This window comes from Ascaphus truei, chromosome 5 (assembly GCF_040206685.1).
Source record: "Ascaphus truei isolate aAscTru1 chromosome 5, aAscTru1.hap1, whole genome shotgun sequence".
Classification (NCBI taxonomy): Eukaryota; Metazoa; Chordata; class Amphibia; order Anura; family Ascaphidae; genus Ascaphus; species Ascaphus truei.
In genome coordinates, this window is record NC_134487.1 from 290,438,679 (window position 1) to 290,462,010 (window position 23,332).

General features: G+C 45.1%; 1 protein-coding gene across 2 annotated transcripts in view; it reads right to left on the reverse strand.

Annotated features, from left to right (window-relative positions):
* PTN (pleiotrophin) overlaps positions 1-21,069 on the reverse strand; it is a 78,496-nt gene extending 57,427 nt beyond the window's left edge. Inside the window, exon 1 of one of the 2 annotated variants that reach the window (XM_075602592.1) lies at positions 20,616-21,069. The gene's annotated coding sequence lies outside the window, so the exon portion shown is untranslated. The remainder of the gene's footprint in view (positions 1-20,615) is intronic. The other variant, XM_075602591.1, reaches the window with a different exon arrangement.
* Between the last annotated feature and the right edge of the window lie 2,263 nt (positions 21,070-23,332).

Here is a 23,332-nt window from a genome sequence, read left to right on the forward strand (position 1 = left end):
TATTTGTGAAATGGAGCTGTGCCCTTAACACCGTCACTGCCAGAAGGGTCTTTGCTCTGGTAGCAAGGGGGGTGAAACTTCAACTGTCATCAAGTTCATTCAATTCCTCTTTTCCAATCTCAAGATCGATGCTTTCATTTATTTCCTCCATTATTTGCACCTTTTACCTCCCGCCCCCATGTCTGTCTCACCCTCTGTCTCCCACTCCATCTCTGTCTCTCACTCCATCTCTGTTTCTCACTCCATCTCTGTCTCTCACTCCATCTCTCACTCCATCTCTGTCTCCCACTCCATCTCTGTGACTCTGTCTCCACTCCATCTCTGTCTCCCACTCCATCTCTGTCTCCCACTCCATCTCTGTCTCCCACTCCATCTCTGTCTCCCACTCCATCTCTGTCTCAAACTCCATCTCTGTCTCCCACTCCATCTCTGTCTCCCACTCCATCTCTGTCTCCCACTCCATCTCTGTCTCCCACTCCATCTCTGTCTCAAACTCCATCTCTGTCTCCCACTCCATCTCTGTCTCCCACTCCATCTCTGTCTCCCACTCCATCTCTGTCTCCCACTCCATCTCTGTCTCCCACTCCATCTCTGTCTCCCCCTCTATCTCTGTCTCCCACTCCATCTCTGTCTCCCACTCCATCTCTGTCTCCCCCTCTATCTCTGTCTCCCCCTCTATCTCTGGCGGATTCTCTCTGCACCCTGATCTTTGGACTATTTGGACACCCCCCTGGTGACCTCCAGCCAGGCTATGTTTTAAGGACCCCCAGCTTCCCACACATTCACGCGCAAGATATGTACAAACATGTGTGCTTGTAAATCATCGGTTATTCCTAACATCTGGTCTGGCTGGGGTCCCCCCCCTTACCGGAGAGAGGAATGCAAATGCTGCATTGTATGCTAATAATGAGTATTTACGAAACTCCCCTAAATTGTATATATTTGAGGTGCCATATCCCAATTTACCACTCTCCATTTTTTTTAATAGATCCCCCCAAAAATAACCTTCACTGCCAGAGAGGCGCCATCTACGTATTGCTTCAAATCCCAAAGCGGTTATGAGAACATTACCTCCTCTCTATCTTCCTCTGATCTACATTGTTTGGCTCATCTTTTTGACTCTATTCTTTTATCTCTGTTCTGTCGTGCCTTGATGTATGGGGCAGCCAGCTTGAAAGTATATAGCTTGGGCATTTCTCACTTTAATGAGAATTTCATGGCATCAAATACAATACAAATCCCATCTCATGTGAGTATGCTTATTACACTGTTACATTTGCATTAACATCGCTCTTATCTGGCAGTCCTAATCTTTGTTGTTTTCGTTGCTTAGTCAGAATCCTCCACAGCCAGCTTTCTGTGTCTTTGTCTTCCTCTCACCCTTTCTTTCCCGCACACTCTCTCTCTGTCACCAGTCTCTCACTCTCACTGTCGCCAGTCTCTCTCTCTCGCCAGTCTCTCTCTCTCGCAAACCTCTCTCTCTCTCTCGTCAACCTCTCTCTCTCTCTTGCCAGTCTCTCTCTCGCCAGTCTCTCTCTCTCGCCAGTCTCTCTCTCTCGCACGCCAGTTTTTCTCTCTCTCTCTCTCGCCAGTCTCTCTCTCACCAGTCTCTCTCTTGCCAGTTTCTCTCTCGCCAGTCTCTCTCTCTCTCGCCAACCTCTCTCTCTATCTTGCCAGTCTCTCTCTCTCTTGCCAGTCTCTCTCTCGCCAGTCTCTCTCTCTCGCCAGTCTTTCTCTCTCACCAGTCTCTCTCTCTCTCGCCAGTCTCTCTCTCTCGCCAGTCTCTCTCTCCCTCTCCATAAGGGGGGTTATTGACTAAAATCTCCCAGGGCGAGGTCTGAGCAACCTTTGCAGCCAAGAGACTTTAATAAATAGAACCCAAGGTGTCTTCTTGGAACGTATCTTATGGAATAGCACCGCTTAGTAAATAAGGTCCACTTTGTCTTACCGATTCTTAAAGCAAATATTTGCCTATTCTGGTCTCTATGGAAATGAAGAAGCAATGTATTTTCAATGGGACTCGGAATGGGAGGTGCCCTCTTCTTTCTACCCTTCGCTCACCCCCAAGAGAGGAGGAAAGAGCAGTATGATGGTACCAAGTACCCCTCGTTTTTCATTTACGGAACCAGAGAAACACTTGCTTATTTACACACTTTCAATTTCTTTAAAATATTTATATATATTTTAGAAAAACCCAATTTCTCTGCATGCAACTTAAACCTTTTTTTTAAAATAAGGTTCAAAGAGCATTGCCCCAACATTAAATACTGTGAATTTATCGGGTTTTTTTTTTATTAGATACAGTACCACCACTTTTTTAAATCTTTGCCATGGTTACGCAAAGGGGACTTACAACAGGAATCGGAAAACTTCCAAAATGTACTATTGGCAGTGACATGTTTAAGGGGTCAGTAAGAAACACCCTTTTTACCAAAATGTAACAAGTATTTTTTAATCATTGTTTGGAAACAGTGGCGGATTTCTCATTAGGTCCGACATGCCCAAGCCTAAAGCAGCAACATTTTGGGCGCGGCAGAATTTGGGGACTGCAAGTGCGGATCAAGCATGCGCACGAGCGGCTGGCAAGCGCTGATCGCGCGTACGAGGGCGGCAACATGACATCTTACGGTGCTGCATTGCCATGGCAACGGGACGGCGAGGCGCTGGAGGATGAGGGCGGCACTTTTATTCAATCCAACACGGTTTCTAAACATGGTGAGCTGAGACATGGGAGAGGTTTGATTTCCTTTAGCTGCTCCCTCTCTTCTTCTGTCACTGTGTGTTCAGCAGGAGTTCACACAGGCAGAGCCCCCTTCTCTTTCTTCTCTCTATTGCCCCCTCTGATAAGGACAGCGTGAGATAAGGGTAGAGGAAACAGTTGATTAACAAACACTCCCCAATTCCCAGGTCCTGAAGAAAAGGGTTCCAAATGCGTTCCTCTGGTTACTTTTGTTTCAAGAAGACGATTACATTGCTGAATTCTTTACAAAATGTTTTTTGGGGGTCAACTGCCAGGAATTGTATCATCAAACTCATCACTGATATTGGATTCTTTTGGAGACTGCACCTTTTGTACATAGAAATGACAGAAAAACAGATATAGCCAAAACCTCACAGTGCAACACGACTGCCCCATACGCCCCGTCTGTTTTTTTTCCCAAACCCTACGAACGATCTCCGTTCACATCATAATAACTCCATCCCGATTCCGCTGCAGTGACAGGAGCTGCAGGTTTGGGAATATTGGCTTCTCCGGGTCATTGGTCCCATCTGCTCAGGGTGACAGAGGTACCACAAGCAGTTAGTCTGTCTCCCGTGTGTCGAATCACAAGAGGTGTTTAACAAAATGCTCTAATCTATGCAGCCAAATATTGACATCAAGCTCAGCTGTTAGCAAGGCGGGTTGTACAACTCTTGGGAACTCCGGGGGCTATTGGCTAAAAAGTCTCCCAGCGGCAATAGTAAGGCAGAAAACTGAACCGTATTCATCAAAGAAAAAAGATTCCATTGAAAGCAATGGGAGTTTTTCCTTGGATACATCTGGTGCAATTCTTTTGCACACAAAAAAAAATCTTCATGTGATAAAGGAAAGAGCAAAGTTACTGTGTAGATTGGTCATTTATTCAAAGTTTCCCAGCTGCCAAACTTGGGGGGGAAAAAAGTACCATATTTATTAAATAAATCATATTGTGAAGAACAAGGTTGTTTGCTTTAGTAATTCTGGTGCTGTCTTCTCGGTAATATTGTTCCTCTTGTCGCACTCACAATATACACATTGCTGCGCAAACAATTTTGTAGGGACAAGAAGTTCCTTCCCCGAAAGAGCTTACGATCTAAATTCTGGTTCCTGAAGCACAAAGAGAGATAAGGTGACTTGCCCAAGGTCACAATGAGACTCCACATTCAAACCAAGGTCACCCACCTCAAATGCAGGGACATAACTACTGAGCTATTCACGTTCACGTCAGTCTTGCACCTGGGACAATTTGATAAATGACCCCGAAAAGAGATCATTTATCAATGTGGAGAGACAATATTGTTCCATTTTACGCATGGATCATCTTGTATGACACTGTTACCTGTGCTGATACAGTACATCACCTCTCAGAGTTACACTGTTTACATGCTACAGCCCCATTTATCTTCCTCTTTGATGCATCTGTCTCTATCTTACAGGGTATCTTTTTTTTTTAACATGTAAGCTCTAACCCTTTTTTCAGAGAGCGGTCTGCATGGCAGGAGCCTCTGGCAGTGAATGGGTTAATGCACCCCATTGTTATGTTGCATAACTGAAGGTAATTACATCAAACAAAATCTCATTTGCTATCAGTTACATATTTAACAAGGAATGCTACCTGGACCCTGATTAAAAGGGTAGTTCAGTTACTGCTGTTTAAAGTAGAAGTCCAAGCCCCCCTCCCCCCACACACACACACTTTAATATGCGCATCAACACATTCCATACAATGATAAGAAATTAGCCAAGGGGCCACTAAATGGCTGTCAGTGCAGCAGAAGAGGACCAAAGATGCAAACGTCTGTGAGGAAGATCATGTGACCAGGCAGTCACTAGATACAATTGGTGCACTGCATGAGAGAGGGCAGGGCTCAAAAAGGGGTGTGTCAGAGCCTGTTTCAGAAGAGGAAGGGGATGTGACTTTGTAAATGGTTGCTATAGAAACAAAAATGCTTTTTACATTATAATACAGGGGTGAGAGAAATTTTTGTCCTGCGCCCCCCTGCCTGCTCTAACCCACTGCTTGCACCCTCCCGTACCTTGTCTCAAGCATCAAATGATGCCGCGGGTCATGTGACGTCACATGACCCCGCGGCGCAACCAAAGCCGTCTGAGTCAAGGTAAGGGAGGCGTCGCGCGGTCCGCCAGCATTTAAATGCCTTTGGGAAGAGCGCGGGGCCTCTGTAAGCGCCGTGCACCCCATTTTAAATACATTAAAAATATCATTCAGAATTGTTTAAAAAAATGCTACAAGTATTTTTTCATAGTACAGAACTGATTTATTTAAAATAAATTTAAAAAAAACACGTCTGATATTGCTTGGTCTGCAGCTTTAAAGGGGCTAGGACAAGAGGGCACTAATAACCGGGACATGTTTAATGGGTCAGATGTGGGCGATTTTGCTTTTTAACCAAAATCTGCCATCTATAACTATTTGTTCTTTTTTTTTTTAAGTTAGTTGGTAAACATGGGGAGCTGAGACCTTGGGGGGGGGCTTGGATTTCCTCTGGCTGCTGTCAGTGTCCACCAAGAGTTTACACAGGCAAAGCCCCGCACTCCTCTCATCAGAGACCCAATATCTATAAGGACAGGGTTATGGGTAAAGAAAAGTTGATTGACTACCCTATTTCGAGTCCCCTAATACCTGTAATGTGAAATTCATTTGCAGAGGAAAATAATACTTCTTTTATTTTTAGCATGGTTTGATTACTTTAAAGCTGTTTTGTTTATTTATTTTTAGTTATAGGATTGAAGCAGGGGGGAGTGCAGAGCTGAACCCCATTAATTTCAGCTCAGTGGACCCCCTGTATCCCGAGATACTTACCTCCACCCCATTTTTTAAGTACCAGTTTTTTCCACGTACCTGTGCAGGACGGGTCTATTAATGCCTTTCTCCCTCCAGCAGAGGTAAATGAGAATGTTCACAGGTAGTGTTAGGACCTGCATACTGGTCATGCCATGACGTGGCTGCATACTGGTCATGCCATGACGTGGCTGCATACTGGTCATGCCATGACGTGGCTGCATACTGGTCATGCCGTGACGTGGCTGCATACTGGTCATGCCGTGATGTGGCTGCATACTGGTCATGCCATGACGTGGCTGCATACTGGTCATGCCATGACGTGGCTGCATACTGGTCATGCCACGACGTGGCTGCATACTGGTCATGCCATGACGTGGCTGCAGGCTTATAACGCTTTGGCCAAAGGGTTTAACTAAATGACCCTTACCTTACTCATGAGAATACTAATATTGAAGTAGTGTACTACTGTATGTATTTTGTCACATTGGATGTAGCATTGGGTATTTTTGTCTTTTGTTGTATACATTTGGCCACACTCGGTAGTACTCCTTTTGATACAACTGTATATATGATGTGGTGGGTTCTGGGATTAGAGTTTGCTGGGATTGTGTATTTATTACTTTCTCCATAGGGGGTGCCAGTATCTCTACAGGTAGCAGCTCCGACGGGGCTTGTTGGGGCTAACATAATGGTGGCTTTAAATTTCCCGGCTCTTGCAGCCAATAGGAAACCATGACGTCATCCCTTGCGGTTCCTATTGGCCCGCGTAACATTTAAACATGAAAAAGATACCGGCACCCCTTACAGAGGTAAGTATCTCTGGAAGCAGGGGGTCCCCGGGGCTGAAATTAACGTAGTTCAGCTCCGGAGACCCCCTGCTTCAATCCTGTAACTACAAAAATTAAAATAAAATATAACTAGCAACCTGGAGTGCTGCTTTCAGGAGGCCAATTACAGTGTTAAATTGTTAACAAAATGTTTTTGTGCTAGCTGCGTGGGATTGCACCATTTCAGTTAAAATTCTTAACTGGTTCTTTCATTTACATGGGGGACCTCGGGGATCGGTACTGGGACCCCTGCTTTTTAGCTTGTTTATTAATGACCTTGAGGTTGGCATCGAGAGCAAAGTCTCCATCTTTGCTGATGACACTAAATTGTGTAAGGTAGTAGAATCGGAGCAGGATGTAATTTCTCTCCAGAAGGACTTGGAGAGACTGTAAACTTGGGCAGGTAAATGGCAAATTAAATGGGATAAATTGGAGGAATCCTTGATGGAGAAGGATTTAGGAGTGCTTATAAACCGCAGGCTTAGCAATAGTGCCCAAAGTCATGCAGTAGCTGCAAAGGCAAACAAGATCTTATCTTGCATTAAAAAGGCAATCGATGGAAGGGAAGTAAACATAATTATGCCCCTTTATAAAGCATTAGTAAGACCACACCTTGAATAAGGAGTACAATTTGGGGCCCCACTCCTTAGAAAAGACATTATAGAACTAGAGAGAGTGCAGAGAAGAGCCACCAAATGAATAAAAGGGATGGACAATCTAACTTATGAGGAGAGGCTAGCTAAATTAGATTTATTTACATTAGAAAAGAGGCGTCTAAAAGGGAATGTGATAACTATATAATATATTCGGGGACAGTACAAGGAGATTTCAAAAAAACTATTTATCCCAAGGACAGTACAAAGGACTCTGGATCATCTCTTAAGGTTGGAGGAAAGTGGATTTCACCAGCAACAAAGGAAATGTTGCAGTAAGGGCAGTTACAATGTGGAATTCATTACCCATGGAGACTGTGATGGCAGATACAATAGATTGGTTCAAAAAAAGGTTGGACGTCTTTTTAGATAGGAAAGGTATACAGGGATATGCAGATGCTGCCACAAGTATCCGATCACTTGCCTGGGTAAAAACTAAGGCATCTCACAGTAAATGCCTCAACATTTCTGTGAGATTCTGCTGCCAGACTAATGGCCCATCGGATTAACTCAGCAGGGGTCCCTGCAGTCACATTCAAACTGCAGGGATCCCCCGCTGTCGTAATCCGATGGGCCATTAGTCTGGCTGCAGAATTCTCACCAAAATGTTGCAGTTTATAGGCAGATTGCCCCAGATTTTCCAAGGCAAGTGATCTAATACTGGTGGTTGCATCTGTACCAAGTAAGTAAACATGGGAAGGAAGTTGATGCAGGGAGTAATCCGATTGCCAATTCTTGGAATGAGGAAGGAATTTATTTTTCCCCTTATGAGATATCATTGGATGATATGACTATGGGGTTTTTTGTTTGCCTTCCTCTGGATCAATAAGTAAGTATAGATATAGGATAAAGTATCCGTTTTCTAAATATAGCATAGGTTGAACTTGATGGACGTACGTCTTTTTTCAACCTCATCTACTATGTAACTATGTAACTATGAAACTATGTAACTACTATGTAACTATGTAACTATGAAAGCATGTGCCAGTTTAAGTTACATAAAATCACAATGTAAAAACATCACGGTCTGGGACAGTTTCTTTAACCCGAGGCCATATCACCTGCTGTCTCTGTACTATACCACTTAGATTGTAAGCTCTCCAGGGCAGGGATTTCCTTCCCCTTTGTTTGTTTCACTTACTGTATTACAATTCCCTCTATTGTATTGTCTCTTTTGTAAAGCGCTGAGTACATTGTGGTTGCTATATAAATAAAGATATACTTACTGTACATATTGTACATCAACCCTATAACTAAACTAGAGACAAATACGTCAAAATCTAGTTACAAAACTGTAACTTCTGTACATGAGATAAAGGGATCAAAGCGCTAATAACATATCAGTAACTATATTTACATTTGAGAAACGGCGCAGAACTAGAAATAAACTTAGGTACACTCAGAAAAAGGATCTGAACTCAGACAACCACAAATAACACTAACTGCACTACCAGAAAAACTCAGTTACGTGTCAGTAACACTGTAATTACCGCATGTATCTCAGCAGCCACAGGGAAATGACTGCAGAGAAAATCCTACAGCACCATGTCCTTACATTTCATAATCTGATTACACAAAGGGACATGTTAGGGAAGCTTTCATCTCTCTGCACTACAGTACGTGGCAGAGCTGTCAGGCAGTGAGAGGGGAAATACACTGGCACAAAATGGATTCAAATGTAGTCACACAAATATAAAACAGGACCCGCGGAGCGAGGCTGATTACACGTTAGATCTATTAATGGAACCGTCTCTTACCCTGTGTAGGTTATAATACCGAGGAGAGAGAGGAGGAGGGGGGGAGAGAGGGGGGAGGAGAGAGAGGGGTTGAGAGAGAGGAGGAGGGGGGGAGAGAAAGAGAGGAGGGGGAAAGAGAGAGAGAAGGGGGAGAGGAGGGGGAGCTAGAGAGAGCAGAGGAGAGGGGAAAGGGGAGAGAGAGGAGGAGGGGGGAGAGAGAGGAGGAGGGGAGAGAGAGGAGGGGAGGAGAGAGGACTCACACACACACACTGACTGACACACACACACTGACAGACACACACACACACACACACTGACTGACACACACACTTACTGACTGACACACACTTACTGACTGACACACACACACACTGACTGACTGACACACACACTGACTGACACACACACTGACTGACTGACTCACACTGACTGACTGACTGACTGACACACACACACACACACACTGACACACAGACACACACACACACACTGACACACACACTGACACACACACTGACTGACTGACTCACACACACGCACACTGACTGACTGACTGATACACACTGACTGACTGACACACACACTGACTGACACACACACTGACTGACACACACACTGACTGACTGACTGACACACACACACTGACACACACACACACACACATACAGACTCACACACACACACTGACTGACTCACACACACACACTTACTGACTCACACACACACACACTGACTGACACACACTGACTGACACACACAGTGACTGACACACACACACTGACTGACACACACACACTTCCCCCCTCAGTCAGCTCAGCTGCCAAACACACAGGGGGAATCCCAGCTGGCAACAGGGGGGGGGGACATGAACGGGGGGGAGCGGAGATGTGAACTGGGGGGGGGGGGGTACCGTAACGGAGCTGTGAAGCGGGGGGGGGGGGCGTATTGCTGTGAACGGGGGAGAAAGGGAGGGAGGAGACAGTGGAAGGGAGAGAGAGGGAGGGGAGCCAGAACATTAAATCCCGGGCAACGCCGGGTATATCAGCTAGTAACAAATAACAGACAACCCTCGCAAGTTGATGACATTGTTGCCCAGCCCTCATGGGATGAACGGTGCAGTTCTCTCTGCAAGTTTATTTTTATTTTCTCCGCTGCACTGTACAATAGGGTGTCTGGTGTCTGGTGTCTGATGTCATCTATCACCTGTCACCTGTCACAGATTTTTTCCGGCTCACTGATTTTTAAACTATGTAAACTACTGTATTTCTAAAGAATAATCCCCGATACCTAAATTAAAAAATGGCTGTTAATCTCCTCCCACTCGGTGACATTCGTAAACTTTAAAGAACCTTATCTGAGAAGCTGAGGATAGGTCGTCTTTACTGATAATTGATAAGGCCCTTGGAAACCTACATAGGAAACAGCTCTGTGCTGCCTGGTGGGGTGGAGCAAGTGAGAATAGCCCGCAGAGGTTGCCATGTGGATACTCTACTTCAGGCTGAGACCTTTGAAAACAGGTCGGATTTTGGGGGGATTGCTTTAAAATGTATTATACTGAGCACCCTCAAGATAGATCATTTTGGGGAGACTAAGAATGCAAGACATGTTTATTGGGTGTGTATTCTTGCAGTACTTTATGGGACTCTTGTGTGTACTCAGTTTAGCTCCGTATTGTAGTATGTTCCCTTACTGCAAAAGGGACCCCCAACCTGCACTCTCTGTGTAATCACCCTGCTTATTACCTGGGATCTGTATCACCTATTAGCGGTGTCTGTTACACGCACAGACTGGCGCATGGTTCAGCCATCTGTTCCTGGAGACAAGCCTGGCTTATAATCATCTGTGTACCTCACTCAACCTGCTCCGTCTGTTATGTTAACAAGCTCCCAGGATCCAGAGCACAATGCAGAACATATGAGCAGGTGGAAAGTATCAGTTACAATGGGAAGTGAGCCCTGTAACACTGTAATATGTATTATCAAGTACGAGTGATGTGTTCAGTAGTATGTGTCCCTGATTTGTGGGATGGGGGTGATGGGTGTGTGAATAGGTAATGTACGTTCCATTAGAGCCGGGGTGGGCAACTCCAGTCCTAAAGGGATACCAACAGGCCGGGTTGTTAGGACTGAGCCACTGACTAAGCCACCTGTGCTGAAGCAGGGATATTCTGAAAAACTGACCTGTTGGTGGCCCTTGAGGCCTGAAGTGGGCCACCCCTGCATTAGAGACACGTCAAGTGAGGGTATGATGGGCTGTGGGGTCTAGTAACTAAAGACTCGGCTGCAAAACTGTTGACATAACCGTATTAACCTGAGAAAAGGAATCCTGTTGTTGACAGCAAGTGAAGTTTGTCTTTTAATCTGGTGTCATTCTCCGGCACTGGATTCAGGGGGGAAGAGCCGGGACAAGTGTCCGGGGCCTGGAGGCTGTGGGAGGCCCGGAACCTGTGGGGGGACCCCGCCGGCGCTGGAAGATGCATCCAGTAGTGTGCATACTGGGGTGCAGGGAAATTACTGTGTGGGTGGGGGGCTTGTATGGTTATTGGGGGGAATTGTGTGTGTAAGGCCAGGGGAGGAGGAGGAAATGAGAGTGAAGAGGGGGTAATTGAGTGATAGCAGAGAGGGGGGGTGAGTGAGAGGAGAGGGTGAATGTAAGAGAGGGCAGGGGGAAAGTGAGTGAGAGAAAGAGGGGGGAGAGAAATATAGGTGTGATCGGGGAGGGCTCGCAAGGTAAATCTGTCAGCAGCCCTGTCTGGATTTGCACTAGTTTTGCAGACATTGGTAAATAGCCTTTTGTGGCCCAGAGTCCTTAGAGTCAGGGCTCGTATCAGTAACGGATGTTATGTTCCCTGAGGCTAACACCAACCCACACTGCTAATTATATGCAAAAACAACAGCCATTCATTATCTCATTAGCATAGGCTTTATACCATATTAAATTAGCACTGCCCCATGTTAGCTTAGCAAGAGGACAAGATATTCTTGCAAACCGACCTTGACACGTGGAGTGCTGCTGAGATACCTGGGAGATATCATATACTCACTGGATATGCCAAGCATATTGTAATGATGACTCCTATTAGCATATCTCCCAGGCATCTCAGGTGTGCTCCTTGTAAAATTGTCCTATACTCCAACGTTAGTATGGCCCGTCCCCTTCAACTCGGAAACCCTCCGGAGGCCACGACCCTCGAAGGTGCTGCTATAGGAAAAGAACGAGCGCTCGGAGGTGAAGTGAACTGAGTCAGACACGAATGCTCTTTGTCAATTACTTTACTTTACTCTGTTTATTATTAGTCACAATCGGATTTATATACCCAAGCTTACTTCCCTTAAAAAAAAGTTACAATACCCTGACCGAAGCCATAAATCCTTACTTAAAAATGCTGAGAACGCACACATGTTGAGATTGCATACGTGGCCTCCTGCTTTTAATGAGGAACTCTTTATCTGCCTATGTTCTCTGAATTCAGCCAACATAATTTGTGTCTTTTATTCTCTTATTATAAAGGTAATTGATACATGTTCTGACTGTTGTTGGGGAAAACATGGGGGAGTGGATGAGAAGGATGGGGCTTATTAAGTAAATTGCGATATTGCCAATCCAGCGTTTTCATATGGAGGTATAAAATCTAGGTCAGGGGTGAGCGGACAACCAACATGTCAGGTTTTCAGGATATCCCTGCTTCAGCACAGGTGGTTTTTATCATTGGCTCAGTCAAAGACCCTTGAGGACCGGAGTTGCCCACCCCTAATCTAGGTGCTAGTGGGGTAAGCTTAGACTTCATTGAACAAAGAAAGCTGCAGCGCTTCCAAAGTAGTGGTGACAACTTCATCCTGTGCGCTAGGCAATTACTGACAAAATTACAATGGTTGCCATTTTTAAACCTCCCCTCCAAAAATATAATTTCTCACCAGTATTCCTCCAAACGGATTTTACAAAGAAATACGATAAGAAATATCATTTTGCTTCTCTCGTCTCCAGGGACACACGTAGCAGAGCCTCAGCAATGGGAGAAGGCAGAACCTAAACCTTTTCACCGGGCCCCCAACAGAGGCGCTGAATGAAACTCATTCATCACTGAATGAATGAACGAGCCAGGGGGAAAGGAGGAGAAAGCGAGCAGAGACGCGCAGCCTCCTCAACACGTACCTTACGGGCCAATTATTTCATTTCACCGAATATAAATGTTCAAAAATATATGTAATCGAAAGAAAACGCAGAGAGATAGGATTGCGCATGGTAATCACTGTGACGCTGTGCAATATGGGGCGTATTCATGTAAAACGCAGCCTGCTTTCTCAAGAACAGAAAACGTTGAAAAGAACATCATATGCACTTTACATCCAATTAAATGAATTAGCACTACATTGTCCCTAAGTGCACAGGATGTTAGGAGGTGCAGTCTTAGTGATATCAACATCTGCCATACAGAAGAAAAAGATCAGAACGGGTTTGGGAGTAATACAAATCGTTTGCATGTTTCCTGGGCAATCTACGAGGGTTATTTCTCAAAGTTTCCCAGGGCAAAAACACAGCACCAGCTTTAAATCGGACAAGAAAGTCCCGTTAGGCTAAGATTATAGTAGGCACGTGCGTGACGGAGCACATGGTGTCGCACGCGCCTGTCGCCCGAGCAAAACTCTGCCGTGTAACTGTGCTGCACAAAAGACAATAAACTGTTCCTGTTATACCTCCTCCCTGGTGTGTGACCTTACTGGGGTGAGAGGTAATCATTCTACCGTGGGAGATCACCTTCAGCTCCTGGAACCACGGCAGATAGAGGCGCTGAACTGCTAAAGAATATGTAGGGTATGAACCCCAGAAGCCTAGTCCTGTGTCCGCACAACCATCGGCGGACGATTCAGCCCTCTTGTCACCAGCAGGTACTGTATATGCCCCATACACCGTAGAAATGGCCAAATCTCCCACTAGGGGAAACACTGTTACATATAGAACACATAGTCACCCCAGGCTCCCTATGAGCGGAGGCCCAGACCTTCTGCATGCCTAACAGGTAGCACCAGTACCGTAATTACCGCTGTTTCCATAGGGATAGGGTGTTACAAATATATTGCATCAGATGTATAGTATCAAAGGCCAAAATCCCAATGGGGCCAACGTAAGTGTCACAAATGACATTTTTGACATTAAATTGACACACACAAATCTCAACTGCAATTGTGCGCCTCTATGTCCTAACCTTCTTTTTCTCAACGTGCGTCTGAAACGGCAAAAATTGTTCTAACCAAATATTGCGGCGCTCAGAAAGGAAATGCCAAATCAAAGTTCAACGTATCACAAGCGACTGACAGGGTAAATCTGCTATAAAACCCACGAAGTCGGATAATATTGTTAGCGCAGTATTGAATTGCAATATGTCAAGATCAAATGTATTTGGCGCAGCACGAACGTTTCACTGTATCTGTAACCAAAATGTATTGTTTTCAGTTTGCCTATTATTATTAATATTACACTAATAACTTCAATTTACTAATATACTGTAGTAAGAAAAGAAAATACACATCATTTTGTTATCATTTCATTTGTATCAGTTATTCAACATGACCAAATGTGTCAAATCTCATTTCAAACATCCAATTATGTGTCATATGAAGTGACGTGATCCCCTTCATACGTGTGACGCACATTTTAGGAGGTTTGTACTTCCTTTTAACGCTAACATGGAAGATTCCTTTTTCTTAGTAAATATGGTGCCAGCATTTTTACCCCCGTTTTACAGCGGTGCTGCAAGGCGTCTTCTGCTATAACACCGCTTAGTAAATGTGGCCCTCTTAGCATTTAGAGGTCATGTGTGTGTATCACGATCTGCAGAAGTACCTATGTATGGCTGTATTCTCACCACAAAAAGGCGTGGAAACGCACGGTGCTGTTCAGAAAGATTTTTTTTTAATTAAATAAGGAATAGAAGTTAGAGATATTATCACACAGCACCACTTAGCACCAGTGTATCAAAGTATTTAGCACCGGCTGTATTTGCCGCACATGCATCATCTTGTGATGTAAGGAGTGTCCGCAGGAGGAGTTATGGATTAGTTACGTTTTATATTTATTATAAGGACAAATTCTGCATCGCTGTCCATAAGTTTAAATGTATATCCCCCGGGTCTGAAGAGGGGTACGGTCTCTGGCTAAAGCAGCTCCTTGAAGCAGTCTCAGGTGTTCCTCCTACGGACCACAGAACCCCCCCCCCCCCACACCCTCCCCTTGGGGGTGTTTTTTTTGGTATGTATTTTGTAGGGTGGATTGAGTGACAGTGGGGTAATTGACGGAAGGTAGGGGCGAGAGTGAGAGAAGAGAGGGGGGCAGAAGGGAGTGAGGAAAAGAGTAAGAGTGAGACGCAAGGGATAAATACATGCGAGGCGGGAGGGGGGAGAGTTAGTGAGATGGATGGGAGAGAAATACATGGGTAGAGGGTGGGAAATAGAGGTGGCTCGTGAGGTGTGAAATTTTGTGACTGACCCCTGTCGAACCTAATATGTGTCAGACAGATAGGGGCTCCCCGAGATTTTTCGAAATACTTCAAGGGTTCCTCCAAACAAAAAAGGTTGGGAACCACTGGGCTAAAGGTCTGCATCAAATATCAGACAATTTTATTTTAATATATATATGTGTGTATATTTTGCTGCTGGACGTTCTCTTGTGGAAGAGCAGCACTTACTAAATGTGGCTCTTCCTGGAAGTCCGCAGGGTGTTATAATTAAGACCAGGGTGCTGCGTTTGGGTAGTTAGGGAACGTGAGAGGTCCTGGTGCAGCCTTGTGTACTGAATGCGAGGAGACTGGGAACATGTGGTACAGAGAACCTGCCAAGTTACAGCATCACATGGATACCGAGAGGCGCTGAGCCTTTACATCCAGCTGGGACGCAAGGCACAGGTACAAGCTGCCTATTAATATCAGCACAATCCTATTACATCATGGCTGGGACTGCCCACTGTGCCTGTCTGCTTTGGCCGAGGCATTCCTTGTCATAATAGGTCTGTGAAATCCATGAACTGCTTTGTTGTGAAGGCTGCTCTCTCCGGCACCGAAAGGGTTGAAAGCAATATTCGTGGCTTGGGTGGAAACAGTTTGGAACAGACGTGGAAGTGGAACAGAAGTTTGTTTTTCCGTTTGTGACACAGAAACGTTCACGTCACATCAGACCTGGTTGAGTTATTTAAAACAAACATAATTACAAGATACAAGTGACGCGCGGAGGCGCAGAGTTTGATACATCTCATTATAATCTGCGTGCGTCTTGCAACTCCCCCCTAACTCCTCCTGATGCTCCCCAAATCGCAGTCACACTGTGACATTGCAGCTCACTGCTGGACAATCCCGGTAGACATCTATGATTTGACTTTCATTTTACTGGCACATAAAAAATGTAAATATCTTGGAAACAGGGGGCTCGGAAACAGGTGGTCCCAGGAGCAAGGAATAGAGCAGCTCAGCTCCAGGAAATCCACCCAGTTCCCATGCTGTAAAAAAAAAAATGTTGATGTTGATGTTGTGTCTCTTAGACCCTAATTCAATATTCCGTGAAGCTGTTTCTCCAACGCAGGAAAGCCTCGGGCGTTCTATTAAGGTGGACGAGGCATCCCTGCTATGGGGAAGCAGCTTCATCTGTTGAGTTCCAGAGTGGTCCAGCCTCTCCCCGGCACATCGCCACCATGTGTTCGCTCCTCAGCGCGATCACGTCATCGCGGCGTCACTGATTATGGGAACGGTGGAGGAATCCTGTCCCTCTTCTGTTGCTAGATAACTTTCACAATGCGATCTCACCCAAGACCCCCAGCAGGAAGTCCATGAACGTAGCCATGATGTTAAGCGCCCCCTGGAGTCCCAGACACCCCCCCCCCTCACGTGGTGATTACGTCATGGGGAGCTCAAAGGGGGGATGTTCATTTATAAGGTTTTGTATCAAAGTCTCTTGTTTGTAAAAGTGAGGTGAACATTTAGCAAGAGATTTATGGGGAAAAAACTGAATGAAAGCGAAGGAGAAAGATTTTTGGGGTGATGCACGAGGGAAATTTCAAACACAATGGATGACAATTGCAGACATGTTCGTCTTTCTTTCCTTTGTGTCAATGAATCAAGGTCTGGGCTCCATGTGAATCTGTTTGCAATATAGAGAAGTTACATAACACGCGGATATGCCCAAGAAAACCTAGTATGATTGATATGTTGGTATTAACCCTTTGAGTGCGCTGAGGGGGTCATAATGCCCGAGAGCCACGGCCCATCCGGCACAGTGCGGTCACGTGGCCGCTTTCAACCGCGGTTATACCACCTCGGCGGCTATTTTGGAGGAAACGGAAGAGGCAGGATCCTCCTCCATTTCCTCACTGGTTAGATCGTGTTCGGCACGCTCAGGGAACGCAGGACGCGATCTTAACCGAAAAAAAACGAAAAAAACAAGCCCTTTCAGCGTGATGTAGTCACTATGTCATGAGGCACTCAAAGATTTCAAAGGTTTCAATGCCCAGGAAGTATCTTTCTGGGCCGAAACGGCTCCTAGCACCCTTCAACCGCCGATTGTCATGAGATATATCAAGTTCTGAGCATCACTTTTGCGTCTAATATTTGTGTCAAAAGATCTGCCCGAGTAGAAAGTGTTGTCAACGTCTCTGGCTAATAATGTGCATTACTTGTAGGAAACTCTTGTACTACAAGCAAGGCACGTTCTATAGTGCATTGTAGTTGGCTGACGTCAGTCAGCCTTTCTATACAAGGGCCGCGCGCGCACGGCAGGGAGAGGGGAGCCGACCGACAGCGGCGAAGATGAAGAAATTCATCTTTTCGCGCCGCTACCGGCTCTGAATGTATGTGTGTGTGTGTGTGTGTGTGTGTGTGTGTCACGAAAAGCATGCGGCACGTGCACGCGCGTTCGCATAGGCACGCGCAGCTGCACGGCCACATGCTGTATATAACAGCCCTAAAGAAGCAGAAAATGAAGCAATGTGTCCACACACGTGTCTTCTCTTGGTTTAAGCTCTCCCCAACCAAAACTGTGGCAAAAAGTAGCAGCAGATTCCTCAAAGAAAATAAATCCATTTGAAAGCGATGGAGACTATTTGTTTTGAATAAATGTGGTGCATTTGCAGATTTGCAGCCAGGAGACTTCGATCAAAAGTGTTGATGGCTTAAACACTTTGGCCAAAGGGTTAACTAAATGACCCCTTTTTCAACAGATATATAGGTATTTCACTGTGTATTTTTGTCATATTGGATGTTGCTCTGGACTTCTTTGTTTCTTGATGTCTTGAGCAAGTTTGTTTTGCTGCTTCCATTTGCGTCCCATGTTAAAGATTTTTTTCCTGCACGTAATACAAAGTGTTGCCCAGAAGCGTTTACGCCACTTCAGACTTTTGTGTTTGTGGTGAAGGAAATAATCAACATATTTTCTCTGTGTATGTTTTTTTTTATTGTTTATGTTTGTTTCTTTATTTCATGGCATTGGGCCAGGAACATTGGCAAACATTTGTAATATATTATCTTAATGTTGTTTATATAAAGACATTGTTCTTGTACTGGTTTTTTTCTCTCCTGATTTTGCCTCCTCCGTTGGGGTCTGTGACGTATGATGCGGAGGGAGAGCGATTGCGTGTAGGGGCATTTGGGGGCTTACTGTATGCATGCGCTCCCTGGTGCGGTGACGTCGCAACCAGCGGGGGGAGTGGGTTGCAGGATTAAATACAAGTAGTTTGGTTTGGTGCTGGATATCTGTGGGGCCGAGCGGTCGGGACGTCTGATGTCGGGGTGAGGCGCATGTGAGCGCCATGATGTTATATACTATATAGCGAATATAGAGAATCTCCTGATGTGGATATCAGAGCAAAATACAATAAATGTTAGTACCTTCCTGAATGAGGATTACTGTATGTTACAGACACTCCCAATGAGGCTTTTGATGAGTGTGGAGTACCTCAACTTCTTTCAACCTTCAGGGGATATATGTCATATTGCTAATAAGGACTGATCTCTTCAGGACAGGATATACATGCATTTTTTTCACGCAAATCCAGTATGGAGTTCGCTGTTTATATACGAATGGTATTTTCTACAGGATCTGATTGCTTGAGCACCCTGACACTCTTTTACTACTGCCACTTCGGACTTGTCCGATTTTTTTTCAAAGCGAATACATTACAGTATTAAAAAAAAAGTAACAGACAGAGAAGCACAAATTTGATGCATCTCATTATATCATTTGTGCATCACGTGACTCCTGTAAACACTTCCCAAATCGCACGCACATGGTACAAACACTGGAGCAAAGTCCTTGATACGTTAATGCAGGAAAATGTGATCGCCTCAAGCTGCTTCTGTCCATATGCTGTAGGGTAAATCCCCGCTAGCGCTGAGCAGGCGGCGCTTGCGGCGGGGATTTACATATATATAGATATATATATATAGATATATGTAAGTCCCCGCTCACGCGGTGCGCGCGGCGCTCGTGCGCGTGCACACACGCTCAGCCGTGAGCGGCGCTTAGGTAAACCAAAAACCTATACTTACCCGCGAGCTCAACTACCTGCAATGCCTCCCCCCCGCGTACAAGCAGGACATCCGGCGCTCATGCTTGGAGCGCTCTCCAAGCATGAGCGCGCTCAGCGCCAGCGGGGACTTGGCCTTAGGAGGAATGGTTATAGGAGTAATTAGGGGCAGGTTACTTGGCACAATATTATAATGGGAGGGGTGTATCAAAGTGTGTATCTCTGGTAGAGGATAATTTCCATGTTTTGCATCATGTATTAGTGGAGTTAACGTTTCCTTCTTATTTTATAAACATCAAATCAAACAAACACAAGTATCCACTTAATTACATTTGCAGCCCCTGCAAAAGGATACAGGAGAAAATTCTTCCATCACATCAAGGCACAAATATTAGCACAAATATTAGCAGCTTGATACATAACAGGGTGTTTATCAAAGTCTTCCAGCTGCAAAACGAGGGTAAAAAAAAACTGCACCAGATTTATTAAGGGAAAGCAATCTCACTGAATCCAATCTATAATAAACTGGTGCCAGATTGGTACAACCGTTTGCTCCAGTTTTGGGAGTGGGAAAACTTGATAAATAGATCCCACAGCATCTAAATCCTACTGCTCCCGTTCATATTGTATGGAACAACATGAGCAGAGGCCATCTGCAGGGTTTCAATGTCTCATTATGCACCTGTGTCCATGAGTAGAGGTTACATAGTTACATAGTTACATAGTAGATGAGGTTGAAAAAAGACGTAGGTCCATCAAGTTCAACCTATGCTAAATTTAGACAACAGATACTTTATCCTATGTCTATACTTACTTGAGGTGATGTGGATGTATTGCAAGGTAATGCAGAAGTGCCTGTGTATGATTGTATATTCACACCGCAGAGCAGTGTAAACGCTCAGTGCTGTTTAGAAAGATCTGTGTCTATGTATTAAATAATGAATATGAGTTAGAGATATTATCACACAGCACCTCTTAGCACCAGTGTATACAAGTGTGTTGCACCGGCTGTATTTGCCTGACATGCAGCATCTTGTGATGTAAGGAGTGTCCGCAGGAGGGGTTATGGAATAGTTAAGTGCTATATTTATTATGACACATTCTGCGTCACTGTCAATAAGTTTAAATGTATATAGGGGGGGAGGGTGGAATTCCCTGGCTAAAGGGCTCAAATATAAAACAAAAATACTCAGATTTTAAGAAGTGACAAGAGGAGAATGATAAGGCACACTGCAAACTTTCCTGTGCATCAATGCATACACCTCATAGCACCTGCATGGTGTGTGTGTGTGTGTGTGTGTGTGTGTGTGTGTACACACACACATATAGAGATGAATGTAAAAGCAATTATACCTAATGTGTTTTCTGTAGAAGGATAGAAGGGGTTAACAGCAACAGATCCGCTTACTTTACAGCTCCTGTCAGCCCAGCTCCTGTCTCTCCCTCTCTCTTCTCTCTTTCAATCCCTGCTTGTCCTCACCGCCTGGGATCTGTGGATCTGTGGATCCCACGCAGGCTCCCAGCTCCCTTCTGGATGATCTCTTGCTGCCTTTATGATTAGCGTCTCTCCTCGCACACTGCGCCCGGCTTCTCGCTGCTGCTTGCCTGTCCCTGGGATCCAAACTTGCCCTGTGATGCTGGAGTTCCTCTGGCTGTCTGCTGCTGTGTGTGAGTGTCAGTGAGTGTATTGATGTGTGTGTGCGTGTGTGTGTGTGTGTGTGTGTGTGTGTGCTCTGGGCCAGAAGGAGTGCTCTAAAAGCTTTCTCTATTCAGAACAGCCACAGCAAGGGGTTTGTGTGCCTTTGTGTGTCCGTGTGTGTGTGTCTGTGTGTGTCTCTTTGTTTTTCTGTTTGTCTTTGTGTCTTGAGAGCTTGTTGACTTTCCCCACCACTGTAATCTATCAATACTAAGGTGACTTTCATTAAACATCCCAATTGCAACAATTTTAGCTCTTCCCCGTTTGGAGTCACCTAATACTCTTAAGGGCATAACATTAGACACTGCTTGTTGTTATGTGATTGATCATAACAGAGAGAAAGCATTTTAAATATATTTGTAAACTCTAATTAAACTATTTATTAATATAAATCAAAGTGTCATTTTGCAACACTTGAGAGTTTGTGTTATGTGAGGACACTAAAATAAATCAATAATGCAGCATAAATGGGGACACTATTAGACTAATACCATTATAATACTTATTTTTAAGTGATGTAATTTGTTTCGTTTTTATAATACAGGACGCAGATGGTAATGGCGCTCAGAGGCGCGACTTGCTCCCCCTGCAAGCAGAGATGGGTGAAATTGATTTGCGGAACATAATCCGCCTCTGATCGGCTGGTGACTTTGTTCTGCGGATTTCCATGGATCAGTCTCAAAAAGGGCAATCTGCTTTTTCCGTGTTTTATTTTACCACTGACTGTCCACATGGCGGATTAATAATCCGTGGTCACATTTTCAACAATTCGGCAACGGATTGTGGAATCCATGGATTGGATTCTTAAAAATCGTACAGATTACAACTGCAACAATCTGTCGACAGATTTCACACCGCGGAACGGATTTTGCCCGGGAAATCCCGGGGAACGGATTTTGATAGTTCCGCCCGTCCCTACCTGCTAGTCACGTGTGACACCGCTATGACCAGCAACCACCTCTCTCCGCCTTGCGAGCCTCCCAGCGTTACCATAGTTGGCGTAGTATAAGCAAGAGGAACGCACAGTTTCCTCTCCCCCCACACACACTTCCCCCCCATCCATCACCTCTCTCCATATCTCAGCACCTCTCTTCCCTCCATCATCCCACCCCCAATATCCATCACCCTTCCTCCTCCCTCGATCATTCACCTCCATCTATCATCCCTCATCCTCTCCTCAATTCTCCTCCTCCCTCTATCAGCCTCCTCCATCCATCTCTCAGCCCCCCTCCATCTCTCAGCCCCCCTTCATCCATCATCCCTCCACCTCTCAGCCCCCCTCCATCCATCATCCCTCCATCTCTCAGCCCCCTCCTCCCCAAGCTGAAAGCTCTGTGTTACCTGTAGCATGGAGCGGAGCCAAAATATGTAATTGACTCGACCCCTGCCCTCCTCTGCTGCTGTCGCCATTGTCCTCCTCCACAGCCGCCATCAACCACCTCCCAAAAATACGGGACATTTAAGCGTCCTGACAGACGTTTTGGGGACAATGGACAAGGAGGGATAAAAAAGTACAATCCTGTATATACGGCATGTCTGCAAACCCTACCTTAGGGGTAAATCTATATAATCCAGCGGCCACTTGGGCTATTCTCAGCAGAAATTCCACATTGAAGTCTATTGGAACTTTTGGCCACAGCAGCTGTTCTCAACTCTATAGAATTATCCCTTTAGTCTGTTTTTTTATTGCATATCAAAGATCCAACGTTACAGCCCGGCTGCACGTACTTCATCAGGGTGAGAAATACTGCCCGATCCAAGGGAGTTTACAGGAGACTAGGGACAGAGTGAGGCTTAGTATTTGTAAGGCTCGGAAATTCAGGAATGGGAAATAGCTCACACACAAAAAACAAAAAGGTTCAAAGAGTGTGACGTCCACTTTCAAAAAGTACTAAAATACCAAATAATTCCTTTTTTGAGTGCAAATTGGTGCTGTAAAATGGTTGTTTTCAACTGCGATTTAGTACAGCACCCTTACTGTGTCAGTGTGACTTACTCATTATGGAGCCCTCTAAAGCTGTAGTAATTAGCATTTTCTATGTTCTGGTCAAACAAGCATCTATAGCAAGGGGGGTCAACTCCTGGCATCAAGAACTACTAATAGGTTGGGTGTTCAGGATATCCCTGCTTCAGCACAGGTGGCTCAGTCAGTCCGTGCTTCAGCACAGGTGGCTCAATCATTTCCTGCCTCAGCACAGGTGGTCTCAATCAGTCCCACCTTCAGCTTCTTCGACTGAGCCACCGATTGAGCCACCTGTGCTGAAGCAGGGATATCCTGAACAACTGACCTGTTGGTAGGTCTTGAGGACTGGAGTTGGCCGCCCCTGATCTATAGTAAGTGCACTAATCCATTTCGCTCTATGCATTAAACATC